Genomic DNA, 19,710 nt, shown 5'->3' with positions numbered 1-19,710 from the left:
GGTCCAACATCGATGCACTGATCTACTCTGCCATGCCTGTCTGCGTGCTGCTGCAGTTAGGGGGGACCAGCTTGCAACGGGTGGGGTCAGGCCATTCAGCACCCCGACATATGTTGGGGAGCTCCTTGCCAGCCTCGGTGCACCTGCCCACCCGCAAACACATCACCTGGTGGAGAGCATAGAAGAGGTGGGTGCTACCCACACAATGGCAGAGGAGCATGCAGGTAAGGCAACAGAGCACATCAGTAGACCACTGTTGTGTATCTGCATTTGTAGAGTTAGATCATGCATATGTGAGATGAAATATATATAGTCTGTTGCTGCGTTGTAGTAATAAACAGATGTGCATAATCTGTAGTATTGTTGGCTTGTACTGTTAATGTACTGTAATGCTGCACTCACCCTGTACCAATGCCACAGATGTGGCTACTGACATCACATCTCTCACACAGTTATATAGGTCCCTCTGGTATAACTCCAGGGCAGCAGCCTGTAGCTGGTGAGTATGGTGTTTGTTCAGGTTTGCTAATACACTGGTCATGTTATGGCCATGGTATATTCCATGCACACATTTAACACACTTATGCATAATGCATGCTGTACATGTTCATGTATTGTTGCTGTTAACTGCACTGCATCACTGTGGTCACCATGATGGTGTATCTGAAGGCTATGTCAGACTCCTGCAATATAACTAACATTCTATCATTGTAAAATGTGTGCACAGAGATGAACATAATGGTGGGACAAATGGCCTACAGTAGGGACATGACTGAAACATGGGGATCCTGGAGATCACTCCAGTGGCTGTACTCGACAGAGGCACTGGGAACTAATGTTGGGTGGCATGATGCCAGGGTAATCTATGGGCTAGGCTTGTAAAGGCTCTAGGGCCATTAGCCTAGTACACACCTATGAACCTATGAACATCACCCTTATACAGTATTACACCAGTGTATATACCACTATTACAATGGCAACTGGTGTGACATTGGGGACCTGTACTTGCTGGAAGATCTATACTCATGAAGAATGCATGCTGTCAGTAACTCAAAAGCTGCTTCCACTATATGTTATCTGGAGTGTATATACACATATGTTTCCAGTGTTTGTGAAGGTATGTATTCCCCATATTTGCTTGTAGAAAATAAACATATGGCCATCCAAGACAGATGACGTCACATGTTGCAAACCGGTCATGTATCTGCTTAGTAACATGCCACAACACTGAGGGAGTTGCAATAATGTCTAGCAAGTACTAGCTGTGCAGTATCCATGTCAGCAATTGCCTGGACTCTGCATAAGTGTGGTGCATGGGTTAGGGTAATCAGATGGCACAGTTGTACCACAGGAAACATCAACCAGGCCTCTCTACAGGTAGCATATGCATAACAGAAAAGGGCCTCAAAAGGCATGGGTTGCAATGTGTACTGGTGTACCAAAACCATGTTGGAAACCTACAGACAGTATCAATTAAGATACATGTGCTACACAAACAACACCTTACCCCACCTTAGGCCCACCATCCCCATCTGTACCTTGCCAGTGACAGTGTACACCTGTATGTTTGCTATTCATTAGCTGGGACTAGGTTGGTAAACATGGTGTTCAGTGTTTGGGACACTGCAAAATGACACACGTGTAGTCCATAGTTGTCAAGCATCTGGAAAAAAGGCTGAGGGTGAGGAGGGGGTGTCTCTGTTACAGATCTACACTATGGCATATCACAATACTGCAGTCCACAACCCTTACAACCTGCAATGTGGTCCTAACATGAGCAATGAATGTGTAATATGGAATCCTATGTTAGGATAGCAAATATGGGGAATACATACCTTCACAAACACTGGAAACATATGTGTACGTACACTCCAGATAACATATAGTGGAAGCAGCTTTTGAGGTACTGACAGCATGCATTCTTCATGAGTATTGATCTTCCAGCAAGTACAGGTCCCCAATGTCACACCAGTAAATGGTTTGCTGTCCAAGACATTTGGCCATCAAATGGGCCCACTTACCTGCAACAGAGGTAGCTGTGGTTTGCACACAGCTTACATACCATAGCAAGGATCCCATACCCAACAGGAAGCATCTTGGAGTTGGACATGTAGCCATACCTCACCATTGCATATACCATGGCAAGCAGTGCAGACAGTCATGTATGTGGCGAGGATGTATGATGCAGGATTAATGTAGAAAATAAACATATGGCCATCCAAGACAGATGACGTCACATGTTGCAAACCGGTCATGTATCTGCTTAGTAACATGCCACAACACTGAGGGAGTTGCAGTAATGTCTAGCAAGTACTAGCTGTGCAGTATCCATGTCAGCAATTGCCTGGACTCTGCATAAGTGTGGCGCATGGGTTAGGGTAATCAGATGGCACAGTTGTACCACAGGAAACATCAACCAGGCCTCTCTACAGGTAGCATATGCATAACAGAAAAGGGCCTCAAAAGGCATGGGTTGCAATGTGTACTGGTGTAACAAAACCATGTTGGAAACCTACAGACAGTATCAATTAAGATACATGTGCTACACAACCAACACCTTACCCCACCTTAGGCCCACCATCCCCATCTGTACCTTGCCAGTGACAGTGTACACCTGTATGTTTGCCATTCATTAGCTGGGACTAGGTTGGTAAACATGGTGTTCAGTGTTTGGGACACTGCAAAATGACACACGTGTTGTCCATAGTTGTCAAGCATCTGGAAAAAGGCTGAGGGTGAGGAGGGGGTGTCATCATGACACAACAGTGCACCAAAGCAGAGATCCAAAGGATGCTACAAATGGCTGTATCTGCACACAGTCAAGGTCAGGAATTGTGGCAGACATAACCCTGATTCCACAGCAAAAGTGACGGCACTATGTAACCTCCGAGGGATGTGCACATGAGTTGACCTTGCAATCATGCAGAGTTGGGGGACATTTGAGGGCAGACTGACCAAATACTGGCAAATGCAGATGGCCCATGCTAGTATACCCCTGCCAGGAATAGTGACTGCTGTAGTACACATAACAATAGGTGCAACAAACCATCATGTTAAGGGTCTGCACACATATGCACCCACAAAGTGTATGCATCCCAATTAGCATTTGCACAACTAACACATTTGTTTGACATTCCATTTCATTGCACAGGTCATATGTCACATATGGGTCTATATCAGCATTTTGAAAAGTGAATAGTTCAAATCACAAAATATCGAACTGAAATGATCAAACTATTAAATTTTCGAATGCTGATATAAAAAAAAAAAAAACCTAAAGGGTGTAGGCAGGGTGGCAAGCCCCCCTTCACCTGCCCACTCCCCCCCACTACTTAAATATACCAACTCCGAGATGGCACTACATTGTAGTAAACGGAAATCTCCCCTTACGGAGATTTCCGTTAACCCGTTCAATGCTCTGCACTTTCGGCATTCTCACGTCGACAATATCGCATTCAATATTGTCAATGTTCGAGATGCTGATAGGAATCTGTCACATATCAGGTTCATGTAATGTTAACATATGCAGTAATGTGGTCCCATGGCATATCAAGGAAGAGGGCAACATATCAATAAGGGTGTGTACACTCCTCGTAATCTTGGTAAGGTTTGAAGGTTGTCAGTGTAATTGCATCATATATACATTCATTAATTGTAATCATATATACATGCACCGCTGATGATGAGATCTGTAAATCAGACATCAGGCATTCACAAATGACATCTGTCCACATACCATCCCAGGTATGTGTCAGATAAACACATAGGGGCTGTAAGCAGCAGAGCAAATATAATTGACACAATAATACACATTCAGCAATGATGTGTACACTTGTGAGGTATGGTGCACAGTACATGCCAGGGTGCCGAACAGGTGCACAGCAATACTGTGTACATGGCTGCAGTGTGTTCCAGGGGAGGGGGCATCATCTACTAACACAACCCATACATCACAGTGATGTATAATGTTGATAACAGGGATTTACTGTAGCTGCACTGCATGCTGTTGAGTGCCATATGTCATGCATGTTGACAGATGGGTAATGGGAGGTCTGTGTGTAATATCTTTGTGCAACCTCACTTGTAAGTGAGGGTTACTTTGTCTGTAAATGCAATCTGGTGGAGTGGTGGGGGGTTTATGTATGTAGGATGTGTGTGTGTGTGTGTGTGTGTGTGTGTGTGTGTGTGTGTGTGTGTGTGTGTGTGTGTGTGTGTGTGTGTGTGTGTGCGTGTGTTTGTGTGAGTGTCCATGTATGCACATGTGAGTGTGGAGTTGTTCATACCTCTCAACTTCCCTTTGAAATCATGCAGTACATGAATAGACACATGAGACACCAGGAATACTTTTCTGACATGTAATCTCAGGATAGCTGATAGTATAATAAGGTCTGTAGCATGGAACATGCATTAGGAGGGAAACTAGACACCAGGGATACTGTTATAATTGCAGTCAGCAGAAAGGTAAAAAAATACCCACGTATGCAGCACTACAGATGCATTGGGGAATTACTAGACAACACCAGAGAGTGTTTCCAAATATTACTGTAGTCCACATAAAAAAATTAACAGAGAAACAGATCTTGCATCTACTGAACAATAGTTATGTATGACACTCCAGTGCGTGACATTATTGAGTGACTGTAATAGCCCCTAACATATGAGGGCCATGCTCAAGATGTCTGGACAAACCCAGGATGAACACTGGATGACATCAGGGAATCTTTGAAAAAAATTACTCCAATCAAGTCAAAGAGGTAATGGAGTAACAGGTCAGGTTTTGTGATCACTTTTCTAGGCAATTAGAAGAATGATACATTAATGAATGGTATTATTGACTGTAATTATCCAAGACTGATGCAGGATGGGGAACATAAGAGAATAAACTAGGGACAGTCAGTAAACTCAGGGACAGGTAATTAGTATGGTGGAATGTTAGGGTGTGTGTGTGTGTGTGTGTGTGTGTGTGTGTGAGTAGTGTGTGTGTGTGTGTGTGTGTGTGTGTGTGTGTGTGTGTGTGTGTGTGTGTGTGTGTGTGTGTGTGTGTGTGTGTATACTGTTAAGCAATGACATACAGGTCTGATATTGGTGCCCATACAGACACTGAAAATGATGATAGGTCTGTTGAGGCACAGGCTGGGGTGTCAGAGGCCGAAGCTGTACCATCGTTTGACATCCCGCTGTTATCTACCCCATCCCCACACACAGTCACAATACCTATACATAATTCATCACCAGTGGCCATAGCAGAGGGACAGTTGGCTGTTGGTAGCATGGGACAGGACAGTGTGGTATCTATGGCACATGTGTCTGGGCACAGCAGCCATAGTTGGATGTCAGGTGGGGTACCACACAGGCAGATGTACAGGGGTGCTCATTGGAGAGCTGCTGGTCATCGTGACCCTAGCAGAAGTGCCACATCTGGTACCAGCAGATGCATGTTTCATGCTGTCATGGAGGCACAGGCATGTATGGAACGGTACACCAGACAGGCTCTGAGGCTGCAGCGGGCTACTCATTCAGTTATTACTGACAACATCAGTGATCTTGCAGGTGTCCTCCATTATTTTACAGAGGTCATGGATAGATGGTTGGGTGAGATGGTGGTACTCCTCGATTGTGGAATGTCCATGCTCGAGCATGTGGTGGGAGTGGTGCAACAGCCATGTGGGCGTAGGCCCGCAACATCAACAGCTGGAGGTCAATGTAGATGTGCAAGGACACCACGCCGCTCCCATAGTCGCAGTACCAGCCCCAGCTCTGCAAGGGGGGCACTGTCCACACCACACCACAGCAGGGCATGTGCACATGGCCCTGGCCAGTCCCAGAAGGGACCTGGTTCCAGCAGACATATGTCATCATCAGGGGAGAGTACCATATCAAGGTTTGTACCTGGACATGCCTGTGGAACCCCTGGCAGGCACATTTGTCATGTCTGTGGCCGGAGGTGGTGAACTGCACACCCTGCCAGGTATGGTCTGCAACTGTCCAACAAACACCTGTATAGGGCAGCCACATGGCAGAACTGTGTGCATGCATACTCACACACAATACAAACACAGCTAGGGCAATCCCATACCCACATACACCACATCACCATGGCCATAACAATAATTAAACCCCCTCACTCACAAACATGGTGTCAAATGTATGGCTCAGCCTAGGTCTCTGGCAAACCAACAACACACCCTGTGCATACGATGATACCTGTGCCACATCTCTGTCATCCATAACATTGATGCAGGGACAGGCTAATATGGTAGTGATGCACACGGTGACTGTACTACAGTGTACTAATGTGCTGCTGTGTAACATGTTGTCAGCAGTAAAGTTTAATGTTTACATGTCAGAAAGTGTATCTGTCCAGCCATGATGCATTATAGCTGTTATTAACACTGAGTGATTGTGGTCTCCATAATGTAATCTATTTGTGTTGTAGGTGTCCATGTGTCAGCAGGAGGTTGGTCTGCTGTTGCATCCTACAAGGGGTATGGCACTGTGGTGACACCTTGGCTGTGCCATATCCTGGGTACAGGTGAACACATGTCACAGGTCTGTATAACAGTTACTGCATGTGCCACATGGCTGATAGGTCTGGGGGTGGTGTATGCAGGTGAGTGAATGGCGGCTGCTGTTAGCAGATCTTCTACAGTGGACAATGGTAAGTGTACTTGGTGGTACACACCACATGTTTGTGTATAACACACAGAGAGGCTTTGGTGTTGATGCAATACACAGAGGATACTGCATATGTATATGGATGTACCTGTGCAAGGAACACATTGTAGCCTATGTAATTCCACCAAGCCAGAATAGGCACAACAACACATTGGGAAATAAGCAGTCTGCCAGTTTAATGTAATTGATGATGGTACTTGAAGCGTATACACCCACTTCCCCAATGTAGTGCAATCCTCAACTCGGTAAACATAGGTGAGCTGGTGTGGGTGGCACAGCCCTACCCTTTGGAGGGTGAGAGGTGCTGTAGAATGGCGGATGAACTGTACAGTATTACGGCCAGCTAAGCGGGGGGATACACTCAACAGTAACTGCAATCATGGTGGCTGTGTCCAGCAACACCCAGCATATATATATATATATATATATATATATATATATATATATATATATATATATATATATATATATATATATATACCCATCCCAGTATCACTGCACACCTATACAGTGGGGAAGAGGGCATTTACAAATCTACCACTAGTTGTGATGGAATGTATGTCCACAGGATGAAACTTGTGAAATGTTAGCATATGCCAGGCAGTTCTTGGACAGATGACCTCCTGGGACATGGATATTCTGCAGATGGAAATAGATTCCTTCACATACACATACACTCTTACTTGGAAACACTGAGACTGGACCACTACCAAGGTAAGTAGTGCTACTGATGTGAATGGCTTTAATTGCACATACCACACAGCTTTTAAGGATGAGGTGTGTTCCAGGTTACATGTTACATGAAGAACATCCCCAGGGCTGTACAGTACGGTAATAATGGATGTACTGGTTGTTTATGAAAAATACATAGTGTGACATACCATCATATACACATTGACAAACACATAACAGTCATACATACATCTGAGAGACCTGGGCTTATCAGGGATAACTACCTTGTCAGTATGTCCATTGTGTTACAGATAAGTTGCACACAGCACATGCATAACTGGGCTGGATAGTGTTATCACTTACCTGTATGGTTGATGGTGACAGTGATCCCCATACAGTGGAACATGGGACATGTACCAGGAGTACCATCGTGTAAATACAGTATACCCAGCACCCACACCTCAAAGTGGATATTGTATGCACTGAATCCCATGATAACACTCTGACATACTCACCATCACACATTGACCAGGACTGCGATATAACCCCTTGTCCATCCCAAGAGATTTACTACAGGGATATGTACATGCCTCGGGCATAGTAGGGTGATGCATTGTCATGCCTCTCCTATGGTCAGCAACATCACTATTCTTAATATTGTTTGACAATGCATATTATAATAGGAAAATGCGGCCTCAGAATGCTGTACCCTACATATATACACACAAGCACAAATACACACACTCACACACTTGCCAGAACTCAGAGGGTATCCCATATCTATCAGCCCAATTGTACAACAGTTTTGTACTGGTACTGCAACGCCTAGGTAGCCCTTAGGGAGAAGAGTGTAACAGGGTACATGTAATGTCCAGTACAGCAGCAGCCACATCTAACTATGGCAGTGGGGGGTGCGGTGGGTGTGAAGGGCCTCAGAGTATTCGCAACTACAGGTTTACAAACACGCAGACACTGATATTCTCAGTAATGCACACATACACATTTGTCAGTACTAAGGTGCATTGGTGCAGGTGTTCATAGGTGTGTACCAGGCTATTGTCCATGGAGTGATGGGAAGTGTAGGGGATGTGTCTACAGTGGTATCATGCCACCTGCCATGTACCAGCAGGCCATCTATCAACAGATACTACAGAGGTGATCCTCAGGGTGAGAGTGACATGTATCAGCCAATCATCTGGGTGCCTCTTGTAGAGGGCCAGTGAGGTGCTCCAGTTGACATGTATGCAACATGTATTATATAACATGGTCAGTATCTGTCTTGAAGACCTGTACCCAAGCATGTTCTGTTGACTGTAGTAGTGTAATTGAGGCATCCATGGCATGTGGTGTATACAGGGTGTGGATTCCTTGTTGTGGCATTCATAACACAGCTGGGCAGATATGTCAGTTTCAGTCAAGCATAGATTGCCTGTAAGTAGCCAAGATGGATAACAGACATCTACACATCTGTACAGAGGACAGACAGACATCTGCTAGCTGACTAGCTATGCATTAGGATGAATGTGTTGACAGAAAGACGTCTGACACCGGTAGGTATGCCATTAATACATGACGACAGCCCTCACTGACATGTGCTATACACACAGTAGTCTAGTTATTTTCCACATATCAGATCATTATCCAGTAGGAAATGTTTAATGAGACAAAGCTCACACACCAGGGACACAACAGTGATGACTCTGAGTTCATCTTTTTTTATGCAGGGGTGTTTGGTTCCAGTACTACAATCTGCAATCTACTCTTACTTGGGAAAGCACTGTCAAAAGTAGTAATGCAATGATACACTACATGCCAGTGTGACTGCATATAACCTGGGATACTACCCATGTATGTAACATATTAAAATGGAAAAGAGTGTTGTACAAGCCATATATACTCAAGTGTCCCAGACAGTAGACTCACACCCCTTGCTACTGTAATGACAGCACATAGATGCATGTTATGTACATGGCATTAAATACACTTATTAAAGATGTCATTACCCTGCTATTTCATCAGACCAGAATGTGAGCACTGGACATGAGGGCTGAGCCATGCTTAGCAGGTTTCAGCATTGCTGCAGTATATAACTGCTAAGCACATTTGCACACTGGTAAGCAAAGCCTACATGGTGTAAGAACCTGTACGTTTAACACTATGTTAGCACCATTAGCTTCACACAAACCCACGTAAAGCTGCTCAAAACTGCCTTAATCACTCTGTATCCAACAACCCTTGTTCTGCCCAACAACAAAACAAACAGCCCTTGCAGGTCTTCGACCCAAGACCCTGTACACTATAGTCACAGCAGTTAACCACTAATCCATCACAGCTGTGAAGACAGTTGCTGTATTTCTAATATATCTGTCAGTACACATACTGAATAATATTGAACAACTGCTATGACGTTTGCAATGGCATAGTACTTGTTAGCAGTAATACTGTTGAATCATGTATGTTGTTATATCTAAATATACACATATCAGATAAATATGGTGTGATACTTCTGGGAAGGTATACACAAGAATAATGTTTACACATAACAAGGATATGGATAGATATATATATATATATACATATGTATATGTATACATGTACATACACAAATATATTCATATATGTATTTATATACATCTGTATATTGCATTATATATATGGCCATATATAGATATCTCTGTATACATACACACACGCACACACACACACACACACACACACACACACACACACACACACACACACACACACACACATATATATATATATATATGTGTGTGTGTGTGTGTGTGTGTGTGTATATATATATATATATATATATATATATATATATATATATATATATATATATGTACATATATATATATATATATATATATATATATATATATATATGTATATATATATATATATATATATATATATATATATATATCCATATATGTACGTAGACATTTATATGTATATATATATATATATATATATATATGTTTAACATATGTCCCGAACTTGGAGTGGAGTCATACCTCAGCACCGATAGTTGCAACCTCTTAGTGCAAGGGGATGTCATGTAAGTATTGCAGGTATAAATGTAGACTGTTGCTACTGTAACAGGGGTTGTCTTAACAGAAATGTTGTGTGTGGGAGGTCACATTTGCTATTGACATGTACGCCATCAGTTACTGATACACATTCTAAGGTCATCATAGTACAGTACCACAGATATCACAGTAATGATCCTGTGGAATACAGTAGAGATATAACCAATAAATATGGACAGTCTGATACACTCTGGTCAGTCCAGATTATTCACAGAACCCCTTAGTGCAAGACGTGTCGATCAAGGCTGACAATGTGGATGTTAATAGCCATGTTAATGGGTATATCACGTAAATACTGGAATACATATGAGCACACAGTTTATGCATTCACACACTCCTGTCTGTCCTGACACATAATAACTGGTGGAGCAGAGGTCACATGCCCACATACTACCCACTAGTTAGTGACATACATCTATACAGCATCCCACTGCTTTGTCAGAAATACAGAACAGTTATGGTGGCCTGGCAGCAATACATCTGACAAATATCTGGACATAAAATCACACTGGGTAAGTACACTGAGCTGCTAGGCATGTCACAAAGCACTGTGCAAACTGGCACAAAACTGGCCTATATTTCTTATGGGTGAATACACATGTACCTGCAAATATAGCAGGCTCTACAGGCATGTCACAACACAGAGTAACTGACACCTGTGTGAAAGTGCATACCCACAACCAATGTGAACACAGACACAACCACATATGGTAATCATGCTTAATATTACAATATATGGACTGTCTGATCCCCACCATTCTCATATGTGCCACTCATACACTAACCCTACATATACTGGGCCAATACACAGTGTATTCCGATACCTGACTGTGGTATGGGACATGTGTGTGTTGGGCACTACAAACATGTAAGCCAGTAGGGTACCATACACTGGCGCAGCATGCAACATCAGATAGAACAGGGCCAATAACAATGACATCTACCACCATCTGTATACAGGCCAATGTACATATTCGCAATACACACACTGTCGACAATCACCATAAGTACACAGACCTCACTACTATACACACTATGACAAAATGTCCACGTTTTGTCCTCAAAGATAACCCCTACTATACATAACATGTATAACAGACTGATAGCTCACTGGCTTGTTATCAGGTATGATGTCAATAAATAATGGTGTACTGAACATATGCACCTCATACTGCATGACATATGTACAAAGGTTGTCAGAGTTGTGGCTGGAGGCAGAAACGCAGGGCCAGTATTAACATGTTGCTGTGATAACCTCATACATTTACTGGTGTAACAGGGTTTATTGTGACATATGTCTTATGAGGGATATGAAGTCAGCAACTCTCATGGCTGTCACCATGTACTGACTGCAATCCTCAGACTATGCTTCTGCAGTGAGTAACACAACACACGTAAGACTCCAAACCCTGGCCAGTCTGCAGATAGCCCTACAGGTTGGAGTTTTCATAACCACATAACACTGTCATGACAGGTATTAAATCATGCAGACCGGCCATATCCACACAAACCCTCTTAAACCAACATTACTTAAAAATGCAGAAGAGCAAGACTTACATTCTGTAGTCATTTCTGGAACACCCCCCTCCTGTTTCTTGGCCTGTCTCCACAGTGTATGTTGTTAGAGGTATATCCCACTACCATATGTGATGCTGTTTGCCAACCACAGACATGAAGTCCTGCTCACAGTGAATAAAAAGCACAACATCCACATGATGTTCCTAGATATAGGAGTGTGTTTCCATGCAATTGTCTATAGGAATGTTAATACAGCTGTTCCACGTGTAATCAGCTAGTGGGGACTGCAATTTGTGCACAAGCCATCAGCTGATCATGAGCATCACTTACAAAACACAAGTTGCTGCCTAGGCAAAGCAGGTGTACTTCTCTACATCCACCAGTGAATGAGTGAGAGAGACAGACAGAGACAAAGTAAGACAGGGAGGGCGTAGGAGAGTAAAAGCTAAGCATGTTTGTGTCACATACTAACCAGTACAGGGTTTCAAACTCCTGCCGGGCTATGTATTGCTCTTACATTTCTATGCAGTTATTGCATGCACCACAGAGCTTACATGTTGGACAGCTGTTCAAATTTATATTTAATGGTGAATGACATCAGCAAAAATGATAAAGGAGGGATAAGGTAGGTGTAGTACTTGTACCTGTCCACAAGAACAGGTGTCAAGGATGACACAGGCACACCCTCTCAGGGACTCATACACATTATCACAGTTGGCAGGGTCAGGATTAGAATTCCTAACTAACTAGTTTACTGCACTACAGTATTACGCTGGTATCACATGCACCACAGAGGTTATCAGGCTGATATATGGGCAAAGGGAATGTCAAGGTGTCTGACATCAGAAGGCATGCTTCAGTAGGCCAATGGGAGTTGTAGTGAGTATGAATGGCATCCAAGTCATTAATCTCCACACATACACAAAGACACAGGTTGCCAGTACTGACTTGCTTGGGTGCATTGCTTCACAGGTGTGTAGTGGTTGACTGTGCAAGAAGGCTGTACAAGGCTAGGCAAAGGGTATACCTTGGCACTAGGCCACATGGTAGTGGTCTGCAGTGTGGCTCAGGGGTGTAGTTTCTGGACTGGCCCACACAGGTGGGTATTATATTCACCATCCACTCATCTCGGTTACTATTGTGTGTGGCCAGTGCTGTGCAATGCTTGCCATGTATGTGTTCTATACTCCATAACATGGATGGTGCCTGGGATGTGCACATGTCCTACAAGCATGTTCTGTGACATGTGGAAGTATACCTGGGGTGTCTCGGGGGATGTTGTGTGGACAGATTGTTATCATCTGATGTGCCATTCCTGACCTCATGTGGTGAGAACTGGCAATGGTAACCAGATTGACCGTGCACCTAAATTGACAGCATTATACAGGTATTCACTGGTGTCAGTGGCATCTGTCCATACAGGGCATGTGTATAAGGCATGGTATTTCCTTTGTGGGCTACATTTGCTGACTCTACAGTTGTTGCAGCCGTCCAGTGGGGAACATAGAAAAGGACCACTGTATGCAATGATATGCCTATTGTAAGGATGGAACAGAGTGCAATGTCCTCTGTAGTCCACTGCAATCACACCGTGGATACTATCTGTGGACAATATGCAGGAACTACCAACATAGTGGTTGTTGCCTAGCCAAGTGTGTTTGTGTATGAGACATGGGTAGAGAGTGTTCTCTGGGTAATACAAGTGTTGCCTATATTGTTCCCCAATCCATGATGTCACATGTAGGGGTATGGATTGTCTACACCAGCCTCTCTGCTGTTTGACATCTGTTGTCCTTGTAAGGTGGACATTGTGACATAATAGGTCCACCATATAAGAAATTTGCAAAACCAGCTCAACAATGAGTCCTGTTATTATTACACAGCCAGAGCTACCTCCGCCCAGTATACTGATGACAAACACACACACACACACACACACACACACACACACACACACACACACACACACACTCACAGTCTTACAGTTGACATGTCTGGGACTAGAACTCCTACCTAACTAGTCCATTATACTATAGCATTACACAGTTATAGCACGCTCCAGGGAGTTGATTGGGCTACTTTTGCTCCAAAGGTGTATTTCAAGGTGAATGACATTAGCAGGCTTGCCAAAGTAGGGCAATGGAAATTTTAGTGACTGTGAATGGCCTTAAAAGCATTGATCCCTACACAGACAAACAAACAGAAACACACTCACAAACTCACACAGTAGCCATGTCTGGGATTTGAACTTCTATCTAACTAGTACATCATACTACAGCATTACACAGTTATAGCATGCGCCACTGCACTTATTGGGTTACTTTCTCCCCAAAGGTGTATTTCAAAGAGAATAACATCAGCAGGCCTGCCAAAGTAGGGCAATGGAAATTGTAGTGACTGTGAATGGCCTCAAAAGCATTAATCCCTACACAGAGAAACAAACACACAGAGTTTCATTGCTGCCATGTCTCATATTTGAACTCCTACGTAACTAGTACAGCATACTTCTGTATTACGCAGTTATAGCATCCACCATGGAAATTACTAAATTATTCCTTCCGCAAAGGAGTATTTCAAAGTGAAAGAGATCAGCAGGCCTGCCAAGGTAGGATAATGGAAATCGTAGTGAATGTGAATGGCCTCAATAGCATTGATCCCTACACAGACAAACAAACACACACAGAGTTTCATAGTTGCCATGTCTGAGATTAGTAGTCCTACCTAACTAGCACATCACACTACATTACACAGTTATAGCACACACCACAGAGCTTACTGGGCTACTCTTTCCCCAAAGGTGTATTTCAAAGTGAATGACATCAGCAGGCTTGCCAAAGTAGGGCAATGGAAAATGTAGTTCATAGGTTCATAGGTTCATAGGTTGGTACTAGGCTATCAGGCCTAGAGCCTATACAAGCCTAGCCATGACAATTCTCTGGCTATTTCTTCCCACAATATTTACTTCCCTGGACCCCTGTCTAGCAGGGCAACTGACTTGATCCCCAAGGTGAATTTCCTATCTCCCATCCAATCGCCAAGGTTCCTTTTGAAGAGGGCCAAAGAGGCACTCTGCTTGACATGGATGGACAGACTTTTCCTGAGTCTGGGGAGTCTCTGGGTCAGGAAACCCATCCCTCCAGCATGTTTTGTTGATTGTGATGACAAAGTTTGGATCCCCGGAGTGTGTGGCTCTGAGGGATTGGGATTTCTTTAACTGTAGCATGTCCAACAGCTCTGGGTTTGACATGGCCTTGTATGTTAAGTAGAGATCACCTCTGAGTAGATGATTTGTGACAGAGTGCACCTGGATGATTTTCATATGGTCAGCATAGGGCATTTGCTTTAGGCCTGTGCTTCTTTTAGTGAGGTGTTTCTGTGGCCTTTGTAGTTGTTGCAGATGTCTTGAGAGGTACATACCAAATGGGGTGTTGTATCTTATACTGGGTCTACTGAGAGATGACTACAGTGGGACAATTACCTCCTTTTTTCTGGATGAAAAGCCCTTAGTGATGAGGTGTGCCACATAGGCAGATTTCCTGACTGTTGTGGTGATGTGGTTATCGAAGGTAAGACCACTGTCTACCTGTGTCCCTAAGTCTCTTATCACACTTTCGGTGTTTAGTGTACTTCCGCCTATGTGGTACTTCACGGGTGCATATTTCTTCCGAAAGGGGCTAACTATACATTTCTTGGTATTGAGCTTGAGCCCATGGCTCTGGCACCAACCATCTGTTTCTGTAAGGCCCTTTTGTAGAATATCCACATCATTTGGGGATTCAATATTGGCTCCCATTTTGCAGTCATCTGTGACTTTTGTTAGCCAGAGTCTCTTAATGTTGGCCTGTACTTCAGAGCAGCAGATGCCAAACAAGAGCAGTCCCAGGACTGAACCCTGAGGTATTCCAAATGTCACTTGTCTGGAGCTGGATTTGGAGTCACCTACTTTTACAGTGGGCATTCTCTCAGTAAGCCAGTTGGCAACCCATCGAGTGACATAGGGATTAATGGCCAGCTTAGTATGTTTATCTATGATTCCAGACTGGGTGATGGTGTCTAAAGCCTTGACGAGGTCCAGATAGGCTGTGTGGACTGCCTTACCCTTGTCCACAGCTCTGGAGAGTGATTCTAAGATGTCAATCAGGTTCAGGAGACATGATCAGCCCTTCATGAACCCAACCTGGGTGGGGTCCAGTGTTTGCAGTTTGCCAATGTTTTTGTTTATAAGTTCCATGATAATAGGTTCTATGGCCTTGCAGATCAGTCTCATCAGACTGATGGGGCAGTAGCTCCCAGGATCCAAGTTGGATCCCCCATTGTGGACTGGGATAAGTGTAGCTGTGCACCACTCAGTGGTCATGAAGTCTGAGGTATTGCTATGATTAAACATAGCATGTAGGTGAGGTGCCAGTTCATTTTGTAGTTCATGTAGTACACAGCCCAGGATGTTGTCTGGTTCCATGGATGCTGTTTTCTTAGCTCTGGACAGTGTGGTTGTTATCTGTGTGGCCATTGTTACTGGAATCTAGCAATCTTTTGCTATTGAGATAGGCCCCTTAGGGGTGGGAGGAGGGTGCAGTTGGCACTGAATCAATCTGCCAGGATATTGGCAATATCCTTGGGATCTGTATATTTAATGCCATTCTGTTGTAGCTCAGAGCAGATCTGAGCATTGCCATTTAGATTCCTGACATAGCTATAAAACACCTTGCGGTTGTCTTTGGAATCTTTGGCTATATTATTTTTGTAACTAGCTTTGGAGGATTTTATGAGGATCTCAGCTTCTTACTGAGGCTGGTAAGTGAGTTATTTGCATCCTGGGATTTTCCTCTTTTCTGCAACAGTTTCTTCCTTTTGTTGTAAAGTTTGTATGGTAGAGGACTACCACAATTGCTTCCTTTTCATGGAGGAGAGCATCTTGGTTCTATTTGGGATGGCACGATTCATGCACAAGTGGATGTGCTCATGCATTGCCTTAGTGTAGGATTCAGCAGTTGACCTTTCAGGTCCTGTCTGCATGGGTGTAATGAGGTTTGTCACGTCTGACTTGTGTAGCATGAAGTTGGCTTTGGAGACATTATTTACAGAGGTGTCTTTACTGGGGTGTGGGGGAGGGATGTGAATGTCAAGGGTGATTAGCTTATGGTCAGACCTGACCACTGATGTGGTCACATTAGGTGTGGAACATCAATTTCCCATGTTGGTAATCACCAGGTCTAGGATATTGTTGCCCCTGGTGGGACTATGGGTTAGTTGATCCAAGGCATTGGGAATTATGACTTCCAAGAACTGTTGGGTAAAGGTGTTGGTACACGAGTAGTTTTCCAAGTTAATGGCAGGGTAGTCGAAATCACCCAGTATTAGGGTGTTTGGTTGTATCTTAATATTTTCCAGTATGTTTAGAAAGGTGTAGTGAGAATCTTGAGGCATGGTGGGTGATCTGTAGCAAATGATACAATTTGGATTGCAGTCTTACCTAGTGTTAGTTGCACCAGGAGAATTTCAGATGTATTGTGTTGGGCAAGTAGCCTGGTGGTGTGAATATCCTTGGTGAATATGGACACTCCTCCACCTTTAGTGTTTTGGTCCTGGTTTGGTGGCCAATGGGTGTAGTAAGAGCTGTACCTGGTATTGCAGGGGTGCTCTCTGGAGCCTTGAACCAGGTCTCTGTTACTGCACAGATATCAATGTTCTCCATTTTTAGGAGTGCCTAGTAACTGTGATTGGCCACAAAAGCATTTATCCCTACACACACATTTGCCATGTCTGGAATTTTAACTCCTACCTAACTAGTACATTACACTATAGCATGACACAGTTGTAGCACAAGTCACGGACCTTACTGTGCAATTTTTTCCCTAAAGGTGTACTTCAAAGTGTATGACATCAGCAGGCCTGCCAAAGTAGGGCAATGGAAATTCTACTGACTGTGAATGTCCACAAAAGCATTGATCCCTACACAAGCAAACAAACACACACAGAATTTCACAGTTGCCATGTTTGGGATTAGAACTCCTACCAAACTAGCACATCACACTACTGCATTATGCAGTTATAGCACATGACACAGAGCTTACTGGGGTACTCTTTCCCCAAAGGTGTATTTCAAGGTGAATGACATCAGTAGGCTTGGCAAAATAGGGCAATGTGTAGTGCAGTGACTGAATGGCCACAAAAACACCGATCTGTACAAACACACACACAGTCGCCAAGTCTGGGATTAGAACTCCTACCTAACAAGTTCACCACACTATAGCATTGTGTAGTTATAGCACACACCACGTAGCTTATAAAGCTACTTTTTTCTCCAAAGATGTATTTCAAGGTGAATGATATAAACAGGCTTGCCAAAGTAGGGCAATGGGGAGTGTAGTGACTGAATGGCAGCAAAAACATTGACCCCATACACACACACAGCCTCACAGTTGCCATGTGTGGGATTAGATCTCCTACCTAACTAGTACGTCACACTATAACATTATGCAGTTACAGCATGCACTACAGAGCTTATATGGCTATTTGTTCACTAAAAGTGTATTTCAAAGTGAATTACATCAGCAAGCTTGCCAAAGTAGGGCAATGGGGAGTGCAGTGTGTGTTCATGGGCCATAAAGCATTCATCTGGAAGCAGGCACACAGCACTCAGTCACACACATGTTTAAATTTAACAGGTATGTATATACAACTGCTAGATGAATAATGACTTGTACAGTCATGTTGCACAGTTATCACAAGCACCATAGACACTATAGCGCTGAGGGATACCAGAGGCAAATGCCTACAGTGATTGACATTTGCACATCATGTGGTTTTAGCCAATTGGATGTGTGCTGGGTAAGATAGGTCTCATGATGGGAGGCTGTTTATCACTGTCACTCTCTTCCACACATTTATGTATGTGTATGTTTGGCCTATTATAGTGTGTTGTCCTTGGATATGTGTGTGTATTCCTATCCAGTGTTTGTGCAAAGCATGACTGCTGTGCAATGTGGAATGTGTGCATAAACATCTGAGACCGTCAGATATGTATAGTCCACTGTTGTTGCCAGACATGGTATGACCTTTCAGTATTTTGCTGTCAGACATGTGCTTCATTTCTCGACGTGAAGGAGCATGCCCAGTATGACCGTCTGTATTAAATGTGTGAATCCATTCCAGGTTGGTTGTACTCCAGTGTAGGCTTTTGTGTTCTACACCTACAGCTAGCAACCTGTTTCTGTGGGATATCTGTTGATCGGTTGAAAATATGGGGTCACAATGGGAAAAGAATAATGGGTTACTATAGGTAATTGTGTCTGCACTGCTTCTGCTACATAGTTTTGGTGTTAACAGAGATATTCAGACATATGTACTGTTTTACACTGTGATGTTTTATGTCATCAACTGCTGTCAGGTACACATATTTACTTGCAGAAATTACCTGGGGAACACAGGATGAATGAAGCTGTGTCCAGTATTGTGGTCTGCAGCCTACATATTCTTGCACAATCATGCTATTCTGGAGGGGAAGCTGCAGGCACTTGCTGATGGGTCTATGTATAGATACAGTGGTGGCTGAAGATCCCATGCTTATATATCCATTAATGTAATAGTATGGTCATATCCTGCTGTGGCCATGCCTCACAGCTGTACAGATTCACACAGGTTACCCAGAGGCAGGGCTCATATTTCTGGTCATGACCCTTTCTCATTGTGGTTTACAAGCAGGTTTGTAGCCACCCATTCCTGTGTTTTGCAGGCAGGGATAGTA

This window comes from Protopterus annectens, chromosome 9.part0 (genome assembly GCF_019279795.1).
Source record: "Protopterus annectens isolate FY-2018-M chromosome 9.part0, PAN1.0, whole genome shotgun sequence".
Classification (NCBI taxonomy): Eukaryota; Metazoa; Chordata; order Ceratodontiformes; family Protopteridae; genus Protopterus; species Protopterus annectens.
The sequence above is the reverse complement of the archived record's forward strand: the minus strand, read 5'-3'. Positions refer to the sequence as shown.